The following is a 14,751-nucleotide window of genomic DNA, read 5'->3' as shown; positions in this document are numbered from 1 at the left end:
ATAACTCGTAAGTTTATTGTTATTTGTTCGCAATGTCAATCCGACGTTTCGACTTAGTCTTCCTCAGCGATTTCATTAATTTGTAGTATATAAGTATATGTATACAGGGATAATTAAGAAAATAATTATATAAATTTGTATTGCATGCTATTATTGACTGAAACTATAGTAGGTTAGGAGTTCTTAACTCATTAATTAAAAGCATATTAGACATAATCAATAATTAGACATATCAAGACCAAAGATTGTCCCAAATTTCGGGAGTGAAGATAGAGCTTACGTTGAAAAGGACGGACGATGGACTGTGTTTCAAAATTTCTGGCAGCGTTGCAAACATAATGTCATAAAAGCATGCTACCAAGTGCGTTCCAATTTTAATAAGCCTGCTATAGTACAAGTCTGGATTTCAAATTGAAACTATATATCTTCAACGTTGACAGCAGAGCAGATATAAACAACATTGACTTAATCTCAAAATAGAGACAAGTGCAAAAAAAATTCTTTGAAAATATAAAATTAGTACTTGATTCTAGTGATGGAAATAATATAATTATTATTATAAGCAAGCTTTAAGAATACTAAAAATTTATTGTAAAAATTATGTAGATGTTTGGCAATATACTGATGCTGATTTTAAATGTCATTTTCGTTATTATAATAAGTTATTATAAAATTTTAAACAAAATTAAAAATAAAATTTATAATCAATTATAAAATCCTTTTATGTAATTTAGAAAAAAATAAAATTTTTTAAGTCATAAAAATGCTCGAAATTTGTTTTAATAGAATTATGTTACATAACATTTTTTATTTTTCCTTTAATTATTTTGTAAAAAATTCTAAAGTACAATTATAAAAACAATACGACGTACACATTTTATATTTTTTTCTAGCACATTTTAACATAAAATATATATAATATAAGCTATTAATTTATAAACTATTGATTGTTCAATAACACAGGCACACAAAAAAAGTGGTTGGTTCGGCGGATCACACTAGTCAATCCTTATATATATTTTGACCCGCTGAATCCGAATCCAAAGTCAGAATTGCTAAATTGACTCATTTTTTCCTAACAAAAAATTTTTTTTAAATGTTGGTCCGTATTCTCCGGACATTGCTCCCTCTAACTATCGCTTGTTTCGGCCTGACTGACCAGCACTTTCGTTCTTATAAAGAAATGAAAAATTGGATCGATTCGTGGATCGTCTCAAAAGATGACCAATTTTTTCGACGCGGGATTCATATGCTGCCAGAAAAATGGGAGAAAGTAGTGGCCAGCGATGGACAATACTTTGAATCGTAAATGTATAACCAGTTTTTCACAATAAAACCTCGAATTAAAAAAAAAACGGCAGAAGCAAAGTTGTATACCTAATACTTTTATGATTTACTTATTTTAATGGAGTAAACGATTTGCTACAAAAAAATAAAACGTTCACATTTTTTACTAGATTTACGATAAGTAATCTATACGAAAAATACGATACAGAAAGATAGAAAGTCCATCATATATATCAGATAAGCAATCTAATACTTTGAGATATCTCATTGAAGAGTTTTATTTAAGTTTCATAAAAATATTATCCTTATCACATCAGCTAAATGATATCAGCTTAATGTCTCATAAAAGATATCACAATGCTGTCCGATTTTTGAGCCGTCCATGCGCGTCGTAGTTGACTCAGAAATCAGACAACACTATAACATTCTGAATAAGAGATCCATTTAATATTTAAAAAAATTATCATAAAGATAATGTTTTCAAAAATAACGGTTTGTCTACAATTACTGCGCACAAAAAATGCACAAAATCTAAATTCATCATGTACTGAACAAAAACAGGATAATAAATGTACTATTCAATTTTTCTTAGAATACATGATCTATATAGTTAACCATCTAATTAACCATTTAAACGCTTCAAAGTATTAATGCTAAATAGATCGCAATTTCCATCAAATTATTAAGGTTATGAAAAAAGATAAATTTAACAATGAAATTAGAAAATAAATAAATTAATGCTATTTATTTTTAATGTTTTGCAAAATTTAATTGCTTTTATAAAAAATAATATAATAGCGTCAGTTTATAACATATAGGTATACGTAGACAATAACAAGTACCCATATCGATGAGTCAAATTGGCGTAACAGATAGAGTACAAGGTTCGTCATTCTAAAGTCCCGGGTTCTAAACTTACCAGCGGCAAGTAAAAATAAAATAAAAAAATATAATATATATTTAATTAATTAATAAAAATTTGTCCTAAATTTAATATGTACTGTTGATAAAAATAATAAAAAAAATAAAACTTTTATTTTAAATTTCTATTTCGTCAATCATCTATTGAGGCTCCATGAAGCCTCTACTAATGATCCACAAAACATCCGTCAGTCATCTATCGAGATTCCGTGAAGTCTCTATTAATAATCCACACAACGTCTAATAGACCTCTTTCACGACGTTTAATGGAGGTCTAATAGACGTACGCAATGCGGAACTGTGGATTTCTAATGGCTCTATATTGGACGCCTAATAGACGCCCACTGGAAGTTCAAACTTCCATGGCAGACATCTAATGGACGTCTATTGGAGGTTCCATTTCTATGTGGAGCCGTTCAATCAGCTCTCGGCTTCAACTTGTACGGCACCCAATTTCCTTGCTTCTGAATCATTCCCATGACTTTCAGGCGTTTTGAAATGGCTTGTTGAGTCACTCTTAATGATCCTGCCAATTCTTCTTGCGTTCGACACGAGTCTTGATCAAGTAATGCCTCCAATTCTGCATCTTTGAAAACCTTCTCTCTTCCACCGCCATGTCGGTTTTCGATGTCAAAATCACCGTTCTTAAAACGTTGAAACCACTCTCGACACATTCTTTCACTAATAGCGGCCTCACCATACGTTATTGAGAGCATTCGATGAACCTTAGCTGCAGATTTCTTCGTATTGAAGCAAAAAATAAAACCTTCCGCAAATGACGAGGTCCCAGACCGATCCCCTCGGTCGGGCTTACGCCCTTGTGACCAGCGCGGCCGGACGCGCCACGTCACAGTCTATCCATTTGCTTTTGGTATTCAAATTTTACATTTTTTAATCAAAAATACACGCCCGTGTGAGTAGTTCGCAGAAATATAAACTAACAAACATGCGTACTTATCGTATAATACAAAATCATTAGTGGTGCCATTTACAACAGTACATCATGCCATACTCAAGCATGATCTTGTCCTATACATGTTTTTACCAAACTTTTTATAATGAAGATCATGTTATGTAACCCACTCTATAATGAAAATCCGATTCAATGGATCTATATACATTGTTTTGTTTAAGGACCTATATTTCTTAAAGTTACGCCAATCATTTATGAAACATTCTTATATGGAAAATCCAAGCCCATGGCAACCATCCACGATTATTTCGGAATAAAATAAGACCATTTGCATATCGTATAATACACAGTCATTTGTGCCGTTTACAACGTGTGCCGTACTCAAGCGTGATCTTATCCAATACATGTTTTTAGAAAACTTCATAATAAAGATCATGTTATTAAACTTCCTCTATAATAAAAATTTGAATCAATTTATCCATATACCGGTTGTTTCATTTAAGAATCTACATTTCTTAATGTTACGCCATTCATTTATGAAACACCCTCCTGTATATGGAAAATTCAAACCCATAGTTACCATCCTCAAAAAATTTGAAATTCAATAAGATCATTTGCAAGTGGTTCGGGCCACAAATGACGGTGTAGTTCGCGGTCATACAGATAAACACATATCCGTTACTAATCTTTATAAAAAAATTTTTGGAAAAACCCTGTTTATGTAAAAAACAAACCCGTAATTTTAATCCGAAATTTTAAAAAAAATGAGACCAATTGCATAAGGATCAGACATCAAATAATGAAAATTATCGCGGACATACAGACATACAAACAACTAAACTTATATACATAAATTTTTGTTATACCCTGTATATGTAAATAACACCTTTTTACATTGATTATTTATTTATTCATTTCCATATACAGGTTGTTTCATAAATGTTTGGCGTAACTTTAAAAAATGTAAGTCCTTAAACAAAACACCTTGTCTAGAGAAAATCCCATCCCATGGCAGCCTTACTCGTTAAGTTTGGAATAAAATGAGACCATTTGCAAGAGATTCGGGCTACAAATGACGATGTTGTTCGCGATTATACAGACAAACGTTTATACAAACCACCAAAATCGTATCAAAATTCGATGTCCACGAAACAGGCGATTAATGCGGACGCTCTTTAACTCTCTGCACTCCTTATTTTTCTACCGATTCCTACAAAAAAAGGTTACGCAAACCCCAAAATTTCGTTAACTTATATCTCCAAATATATTTAATCAATTTAACTTCTTTTTTTTTAATCGAAAAAAAATCTCAGAATTATGATGATCTTGGCCGAAAAGTCGAAGATATAAAAAGAAAAGAGATTTTTTAAAAAGAATGAGAAAAGAACGAAAAATTTTAGAAAAAAATTTGTCTTTCTTTCAAACGCTCATGTTTATTAGAAAAAAATAGATAAAGTAATTAAAATGGTGATCAATAGAAAGGAGAAGAGTTGTACTTTAAGAATCTATCGTAATTTTTATGATTCTGTTCAAAAAATATATTTATTTCGTAATGTGAATTTAGTAAAAAATGAATGCAGTTCAAACACAATAATAAAAGAAAATAGTAATATTTATTTAAAAACCATAATGCCATGGGATTGGATTTTCTATATACAAGGTGTTTCATTTACATTTCTTAAAGTTACGCCAAACATTTATAAAACAATCTGTATATGGAAATGAATAAATAAATAATCAGTGTAGAAGTGTTATTTACATATACAGGGTTTTTCAAAAATTTATATATATAAGTTTAGTTGTCTGTATGTCTAGGTCCGCGATAATTTTCGCCATTTGATGTCCAAACCTCATGCAATTGGTCTCATTTTGTTTTAAATTTCTTTCGGATTAAAATTAGGGGTTTGTTTTTTAACATAAACAGGGTTTTTTCAAAATTTTCTTTATATAGATTAGTAACGGATATGCGTTTATCTGTATGACCGCGAACTACACCGTCATTTGTGGCCCGAACCTTGCAAATGGTCTTTTATTCCAAATTTTTTGAAGATGGCAGCCATAAGTTTGGATTTTCCGTATACTGAAGGGTGTTTCATAAATAAATGGCGTAACTTTAAGAAATGTAGGTCCTAAAATAAAACAACCTGTATATTGATACACTGAGTCGAATTTTTATTATAGAGGAAGTTTTATAACATAATCTTCATTATGAAAAGTTTTTGTAAAAACATGTATTGGATAAGATCACGCTTGAGTTCAGCACCTGATGTAAACGGCATCACAAAATACTGTGTATTATACGATATGCAAACAATCTCATTTTATTCCAAAATAATCAAGGATGGTTGCCATGGGTTTGGATTTTCCATATACAGAGTGTTTCATAAATGATTGGCGTAAATTTAAGAAATGTAGGTCCTTAAATGAAATCCTTACATAACATGATTTTCATTATGAAAAGTTTGGTAAAAACATGTATAGGACAAGATCACGCTTGAGTACGACATGATACACTGATGTAAACTGGCATCACTAATGATTTTGTATTATACGATAAGTACGCATGTTTGTTAGTTTGTATTTCCGCGAACTACTCACACGGACGTGTATTTTTGATCAAAAAATATAAAATTTGAATATCAAAAGCAAATGGATGGACATAGAAATGATTAAGTTTACATTTCAGTGTTATATAAATACACTCACTCGAAAAAAAGCGGTACACCTAAAATTTGTCAAAAAATCACTAAACTTCCAATAACGATAACTACGCGAGTAATAAAGATAGAAAGGTTTCTAAAAAAAGAAATTAAAGCTTCAAATGTCTACTTTAAGAATTTATTTAGTAAAATTTTGCGTAATAATTTTTTTCAAAATGGCGTATGACAAAGCGAGAGTATGCGAAATTGAAAAATATTGGTCCGAGTTTGCGACGATCCATGGCGTGAGGCAAGTATCGCAACTTAATGGGATAAAAAGCATGCGATAGTACAGAGTTTTCCCTTCAAAATGCTTTTTTACTCGTCTCGATACGATGATTTTTCGCTGAGATATGCGCATTTAAAGTAAAAAACTGCCTTTTTATTTAAATGCGCATATCTCAGCGAAAAATCATCGTATCGAGACGAGTAAAAAAGCATTTTGAAGAGAAAACTCTGTACTATCGCATGCTTTTTATCCCATTAAGTTGTGATACTTGCCTCATGCCATGGATCGTCGCAAAATTGGACCAATATTTTTCAATTTTGAGTGTTTTTGCTTTGTCATACGCCATTTTGAAAAAACGTATTACACATAACTGTAATATAAAATTTTTTTAAGTGGCAATCCGAATCTTGAAAATGCTTCTTGGAAAACTTTGCTAGCTGTATTAGGTGCTGAGATATTCAATTTTGAATTTTTAACAATGCCCAATTTTAACTATTGCAAGAATAAAAATTCCGGGTTTCGCTAACAACTATGGTTAATTTTTATTTTAAAACTCGAAACCATCCTCGGATTGTAAGCGTTTGACGTACATGTGCATGTGTGTTGCGTACCTGACTTCCCACGAATTTTTACTACTCCAGACTCACATTAACACAAGCAAATCTGAGTAGTTACGCGAACGAAGCTTTCCCATTAGGGAATTTTGATATTCGATTTTACCACGTAGAAAAAGTCATTGGGCTGTATCAGTTTCAGGAATTGCGATATCTAATAAAAATAGACGACTTTCATCTGACTATTTCTTATTAAAAGGTTTTACCGTCGGCATTAGCATTACCCAATGTGCACCACAGGGAAGTTGCGCGATCGGAATTTGCACATCACGGGGCTTTGAAAAGTGCCGTTTTGTGTGTGTGTGCGTGTGTGGCGGGGAGGTGTTTACCTCAAGGATAAGGACCCCTTGGCTCGTCTCTCTCTCTCTCTCTCTCACGCATAGACTCACGCTTACACACTCTCGCGCTTACATACACGCACACATACACGCGCGCGCACACACCCAAGAAAGGTTTGGATTCGCAAAATACTGTGGAACTGACGAGCCACGGGGTCATCCTTGAGTTAAACACCCCCCCCCCCCCACACACACACACACAAAACGGCACTTTTCAGAGCCCCATGATGTGCAAATTCCGATCGTAAAACCTTTTAATAAGAAATAGTCAGATGAAAGTCGTCTATTTTTATTAGATATCGCAATTCCTGAAACTGATACAGCCCAATGACTTTTTCTACGTGGTAAAATCGAATATCAAAATTCCCTAATGGGGAAGCTTCGTTCGCGTAACTACTCAGATTTGCTTGTGTTAATGTGAGTCTGGAGTAGTAAAAATTCGTGGGAAGTCAGGTACGCAACACACATGCACATGTACGTCGAAAGCTTACAATCCGAGGATGGTTTCGAGTTTTAAAATAAAAATTAACCATAGTTGTTAGCGAAACCCGGAATTTTTATTCTTGCAATAGTTAAAATTGGGCATTGTTAAAAATTCAAAATTGAATATCTCAGCACCTAATACAGCTAGCAAAGTTTTCCAAGAAGCATTTTCAAGATTCGGATTGCCACTTAAAAAAATTTTATATCACAGTTATGTATGATACGTTTTTTCAATATGGCGTATGACAAAGCAAAAACACTCAAAATTGAAAAATATTGGTCCAATTTTGCGACGATCCATGGCATGAGGCAAGTATCACAACTTAATGGGATAAAAAGCATGCGATAGTACAGAGTTTTCTCTTCAAAATGCTTTTTTACTCGTCTCGATACAATGATTTTTCGCTGAGATATGCGCATTTAAATAAAAAGGCAGTTTTTTACTTTAAATGCGCATATCTCAGCGAAAAATCATCGTATCGAGACGAGTAAAAAAGCATTTTGAAGGGAAAACTCTGTACTATCGCATGCTTTTTATCCCATTAAGTTGCAATACTTGCCTCACGCCATGGATCGTCGCAAACTTGGACCAATATTTTTCAATTTCGCATGCTCTCGCTTTGTCATACGCCATTTTGAAAAAAATTATTACGCAAAATTTTACTAAATAAATTCTTAAAGTAGACATTTGAAGCTTTAATTTCTTTTTTTAGAAACCTTTCTATCTTTATTACTCGCGTAGTTATCGTCATTGGAAGTTTAGTGATTTTTTGACAAATTTTAGATGTACCGCTTTTTTTTCGAGTGAGTGTAGATAAAAGATTTAAAAACAATTAATTATGCATACATACACAAGCGCGATTTAATGGTGATTAGAGTTGAAAATTTAAATCTTCAGAGGAATTCTATTCATTCGTATTCTGTGACAATTGCTTAATTGAAAAATGAAAAGAGTTATAAATACGTGAATAAATGAATAAATCAGTTTAAATATAAATTGATAGTATCATATATTGCATGTTATTTTGAAAGATTAAAAATAGCTTATTATAATAAATAAATTTAAGATTTAAAAGAAAATTCAGAAGATTTAACTAGAATGGTAGAGAGTAATTAATGTTAAAAAAAAAAAACATTTCGACGATGTATAAAGCGGTATTTCAAAATACAGGTTATTTCAAAGAATTTTTTAACAAAGTAACTGCCATCATTTCAGAAACACCCTGTATATTTGTGCGAGTTTTTGGGTCCAACAGACATACAGACGCGGTACTTATATTTGTGCGTGTGTAAAGTAAAAGATTTTAAGCCCGCGCGAAGCGCGGGCAAAAAAGCTAGTCTATATATATAAGTCGCGATGTATGTATGTCCGTAACTCCTCGGACTGCTTCGTCATTTGTGGTCCGATCTTAACGCCACTGGTGTCAAAATTTAGCAAATTTTCCGGAGACTGCTACCATGGGGTCGAATTTTTCACACGTTGTTTCAAAAATGATGGGCAAAAATATACGTTTTTTTGACTAAAGTCTGTATTCCAATAAACTCCTCCGTCATTTGTGGTCCGATCCTCTTGCAACTCAAAATTTAGCATTTTTTCAGGGGATGGCGCCTATGGACTCCGATTTTTTAAAAACAAGGTGTTTAAAAAATTATAGGCTTCAATATACGTATAAATGACTAAAGTCTGTATTTCCGTGAACTCCTCCGTCATTTGTGGTCCGATCCTCTTGCAACTGGTCTCAAAATTTAGCATTTTTCCCGGGGATGGCTACTATGGACTCAAATTTTTCAAAAACAGGGTGTTTCAAAAATGATAGGCCAAAATATACGTATAAATGACTGAAGTCTATATGCCGCAAACTATTCCGTCATTGTGATCCGATCTTAATGCAAATGGTATCTAAATTTAGCATTTTTTTCGGGGATGGCTACTATGGACTCAAATTTATCAAAAACAGGGTGTTTCTAAAATGATAGGCCAAAATATACGTTATGAATGATTGAAATCTGTATGCCCGCGAATTAATCCGTCATTTTTCTAGGGAAAGCTTCTATGGTCTCGAATTTTTCAAAAACAGGGTGTTTAAAAAATGATAGGCCAAAATATACATATGACTGATTAACTGTATGCCTGTGAACTACTTCGTTATTTGTGGTCCGATTCTAACGCAAAAGATTTTATTTTATTCCAAATTTTACAATGGATTTGGTATTTCGAAATACAGGGTTTTTCAAAAAATTATATATTGATTAATAACGGATAAACGTTTGTCTGTATAACCGCAAACAACATTGTCATTTGTAGCCCGAATCTTTTGCAAATGGTCTCATTTTATTCCAAACTAAACGAGTAAGGCTACCATGGGATTGGATTTTCCCTATACAAAGTGTTTTATTTAAGCACTTACATTTTTTAAAGTTACACCAAACATTTATGAAACAACCTGTATATGGAAATGAATAAATAAATAATGTAAAAAGATATTATTTACATATACAGGGTTTTACAAAAATTTATGAATATAAGTTCAGTTGTCTGTATGTCTGTATGTCCGCGATAATTTTCATTATTTGATGTCCAATCCTCATGCAATTGGTCTCATTTTGTTTAAAATTTCGGATTAAAATTAGGGGTTTGTTTTTTACATAAACAGGGTTTTTCCAAAATTTTTATTATAAAAATTAGTAACGGATATGCGTTTATCTGTATGACCGCGAACTACACCGTCATTTATGGCCCGAACCACTTGCAAATAATCTCATTTAATTCCAAATTTTTTGAGAATGATAGCTATGGGTTTAGGATTTTCCATATACAGGAAGGTGTTTCATAAATGAATGACGTAACTTTAAGAAATGTAAGTCCTTAAATGAAACAATCCGTATATGGATAAATTGATTCAAAATTTTATTATAGAGGAAGTTTTATAACATGATCTTCATTATGAAAAGTTTCGTAAAAACATGTATTGGATAAGATCACGCTTGAGTACGGCACCCGTTGTAAACGGCACCACAAATGACTGTGTATTATACGATATGCAAATGGTCTCATTTTATTCCGAAATAATTGAGGATGGTTGCCATGGGTATGTTGATGACACTTTTGTGATTTGAAGCCATGGCAGAGATACCCTTCCTCAATTTCTTGCCTTTCTCAACTCTCAGCATCTTAACATTCAGTTTACAATGGAACTAGAACAAAACAACCAAATCCCTTTTCTAGATGTGTTGATTAGAAGTTACGGAGATGGTACTTTAAGCCATCAGGTCTATCGAAACCAACACACACAGATCGATATCTTCACCTCTCACCATCATCCTTCGCAAAAGAATTCAGTCATTAGTTCACTGGTATATAGAGCCCTTAAAATTTCTGAACCAACTTCTTTGAATGGGGAATTAGAACATCTTAATCAAGTTCGAATAAAAAATGGATATAGTAGTAGAAACATCAAACAATCCAAAGATTGAAGAACAAAATTTCCAGTCTCAACATCGGGATGCCGAATAAAGAGGAAGAAAAAGAAAGAGAAGAGAACAAGATGGCTTTATTTCCGTATCTTCAAGATATGACAAAACGCACCAACAAAATTTTGCGTAGACACAATATAAAAGTGATCTTCAAACCACAAAGAAAGATTTTCCATTTACTTCCTAATCCGAAGAGTCAGAGACTACGCTTAAAATCACCAGGTATATACAAAATTCCCTGCGGAAAAGTGTACATGGCAGAAACCGAGAAAAAGTTAGTACATGAATCAAAAAACATCAACAGTGTACCAAAAACCACTTTTCTCAATCAACCTTAGCCGAACACTGGATGGAGACTGGACACTCCGTGCAATACGAAAAAGCTACAAGACTAGCTGTTTCTCAAGGTTACTTTGCCAGGAAACATCGTGAAAGTCTAGAAATTCTGAAATACCCCGATAACTTTATCCGTGATAAAGATTATCAGACAAGCGATTTGGCACATTGTCATCCCGGTTTTTTAATTGATCAATTAAAAACATTTCTGAACAGCACATACTAATTGGCAAATAGTAAGCCAATATTGTATTAAGATTGGCCAATAAGTTGACCAATAGTAGCCTATAAATTTTTTTTGTTCATTAAGTATCATTTTCGCATAGAGTACTATATATATTACAATTTATATATAAAAATATAAACCAACTATACAGAAAAGCACGTAGGCGACGTGACGCTTCACCGACGCTTCATCGCAGCATTACAAATTAACCCATTAAAGCTCGTGCCTAACACAGTCGTGATAACACTAAACTAACTACGGGATTTATAGCATGGATGGAAAAAATTACCCGTGTTTTTTCCTTTTGCAAAAGGGTATAGCGGAATAAGCAGGTGAAATCTGCCCCCGCACTAATCGAGCTCAAATTGATATCATTAGTTGGCACCCTTGAGATGTAAAACTTTCCCAAATATTCGCTACAAAATTGCATTTTTGGGGGAGTTATGGGGGGGAAAGAAAAATAAAGAAAGTGGTTTTTTTTTTAAATGGTTGGACTAATTTTAATGAAAAAAATATGTTGTAAACATCGTTTAGACAAGTTTAAGAAAATTTTAAGTAATTTTTGTGGTTAAAAAAAATCTGATAAAAAAATTTTTGAATTTTTTATGAATTTTTTTCAGGGTGATAGTTCTGAGATACCACTTTTATATTTTTACAAAAACATCTCTAGATTTTCTTCTTTAACACATATTTTTTTTAAATCAATCGGAGTGGTGGAACATGGTTAAAAATAATAATTCACACCGCGCCGCCGTGCCGCGCCGCGCCGGCTAGGCGACCGGGCCGCAGCGCACGGCGATTGTTATCATGTTGAACTTACATACTAGTTGCAGTGTTGCAATATTTAGTTGCCAAGAAAAATTATGATATAATAATATAAAATATGATAACACATAATATTTTTAGGACGTATGCAATTAGCCTATAAAACTTTTCATTTCGGCAGTTTATCACGAGGAGATTGCAGTACGTTTTTAAATTTCATATGTTCGGGGTGCTTTTTTAATGTGAGTCCTCTTGACTCTCACATTATTTATCATCGGGGTGCACACATTATCTTTTTAACGAATGGACTCACATTAAAAAAGCACCTCAATGATAGATAATGTAAAAGGCGAGGGGACTCACTTTAAAAAAGCACACCGATGATAAATAATGTGAGAGGCAAGGGGACTCACATTAAAAAAGCACCCCCGAACATATGGAATTTAAAAACGTACTGCAATCTCCTCGTGATAAACTGCCGAAACGATAAGTTATATAATAACTGTGCTACTTGCAGACGTCCTGGAAATATTATATGTGTTATTATATTTTATATTATTATATCATAATTTTTCTTGGCAACTAAACATTGCAACACTGCAACTAGTATGTAAGTTCAACATGACAACAATCGCCGTGCGCCGCGGCCCGGTCGCCCAACCGGCGCGGCGCGGCACGGCGGCGCAGTATGAATTATTATTTTTAACCATATTTCACTACTCCGATTGATTTGAAAAAAAAAAAAAATGTGTTAAAGAAGAAAATATGGAGATGTTTTTGTAAAAATATAAAAGTGGTATCTCAGAACTATCACCCTGAAAAAAATTCATAAAAAATTAAAAAATTTTATCAGATTTTTTTAACCACAAAAATTACTTAAAATTTTCTTAAACTTGTCTAAACGATGTTTACAACATATATTTTTTTTATTAAAATCGGTCCAACCATTTTCGAAAAAAACCACTTTCTTTATTTTTCTTTCCCCCTCCATAACTCCCCCAAAAATGCAATTTCGTAGCTAATATTTGGGGAAGTTTTACATCTCAAGGGTGCCAACTAATGATATCAATTTGAGCTCGATTAGTGCGGGGGCAGATTTCACCTGCTTATTCCGCTATGCCCTTTAATTGTTTAAACAGATTGTTTAAAAAATCTTATTTTTAAAAAATTGAAAGTGTTATTCTATTCCACGTCAAAAAATAAGAAACTTTTGTATTTGTAATTTTTTCATTTGAGGCTTTGTTTACGTGTAAAATTGTTATAAACAATTAGCATATGCAAAGTCAGTTTTTGCCTATGCTCTAAATAATGCTAAAATATGAAAACTATAGGATTCATAGAATAAGTAAAAAAAAAGGTTACCCGTTTTTTGCAAAATTAAATTGTTTAAACAATAATTGTTTAAATAATTTGTTTAAATGTGTTATATTTGAAAAACTGGAAGTGCTATTTTATTCTAGTTACCAAATAAAAACTTTTATATTTTTTGATTCAATGCTATGTTTACGTGTAAAATGTTATAAATAAATGGTTAAAGTTTCCATATTTCAATTTTTCAAATTTAACATTTTTAAGCAATTTGTTTAAACAATTATTATTTAAACAATTAAATTTTGCAATAAGAAAAAACACGGCTAACTTTTTTTCACCATGCTATAAATTTCGTAGTTAATTTTGTATTATCATGATTGTGTTAGGCATGGGCTTTAATGGGATTAAACAATTTTGTAATAAATTTTTTTGGTAATAAATATTTTTTGTATTAAACAATTTCGTAATAATTATGTTTTTATAATAAATATTAAAACTATTTTGTTTTACTATTACATGTGTTTGAACTACAATTATTTTTTGCCAAATTCACATCACATAATAAATGTATTTTTTTAACAGAATCAAAAAACTGATCATAGATTCTTAAAGTATGACTGTTCACCTTTTCATTAACCGCCATTTTAATTACTTTATCCATTTTTCTAATAAATACGGGCGTTTGAAAAAAAAGCAAATTTTTACAGAAATTTTTCGTTTCTCATTCTTTTCAAAAAATATTTTTTCTTTTAATGTTTTCGACTTTTTAACCAAGCCATTATAATTCTAATATTTTTACTTTTGATTAAAAAAAAAGGAGTTAAAATTGATTAAATACATTTAGAGATGAGTCAATCAAATTTATGGGTTAACGTAACCCATGTGTGTAGGAATTTGGAGACAAATATAGTGTGTAGGCAGAGGGTTAAATAAATTATATGGGTTTTTAATTTAATATAAATAAAGCTTCTCAAAATTAACTTTTACTTTAACTTGAGATAAATTAATCTTAACGTAACTTTAACTAAATTAGTTTTTTATCCTTTTTTAAAAAAAGACGTTATTTATTTATTGAATGTATCGAAGAATTGTTGCCTTTAATCCGCGGCACTGATTGGTTCTTTCGCCTAATCATTGAGCCGCATGCTTCGTAGT

The 14,751-nt window shown here is 32.1% G+C and overlaps 1 protein-coding gene and 1 long non-coding RNA gene across 3 annotated transcripts in view; both read right to left on the bottom strand.

Annotated features, from left to right (window-relative positions):
* Positions 1-14,751, bottom strand: part of LOC105833746 (hexosaminidase D) — a 74,705-nt gene that overhangs the window by 25,793 nt on the left and 34,161 nt on the right. The gene's annotated exons all lie outside the window — the stretch shown is intronic.
* Positions 6,660-7,466, bottom strand: LOC118645891. The gene is made up of 2 exons (XR_004963535.1): positions 6,993-7,466; positions 6,660-6,817 (listed from the first exon to the last, which is right to left on the bottom strand). It is a non-coding gene; the product is annotated as an uncharacterized LOC118645891 (long non-coding RNA).

This window comes from Monomorium pharaonis, chromosome 5 (assembly GCF_013373865.1).
Source record: "Monomorium pharaonis isolate MP-MQ-018 chromosome 5, ASM1337386v2, whole genome shotgun sequence".
NCBI classification, from domain to species: Eukaryota; Metazoa; Arthropoda; class Insecta; order Hymenoptera; family Formicidae; genus Monomorium; species Monomorium pharaonis.
The sequence above is the reverse complement of the archived record's forward strand: the minus strand, read 5'-3'. Positions and strand labels throughout refer to the sequence as shown.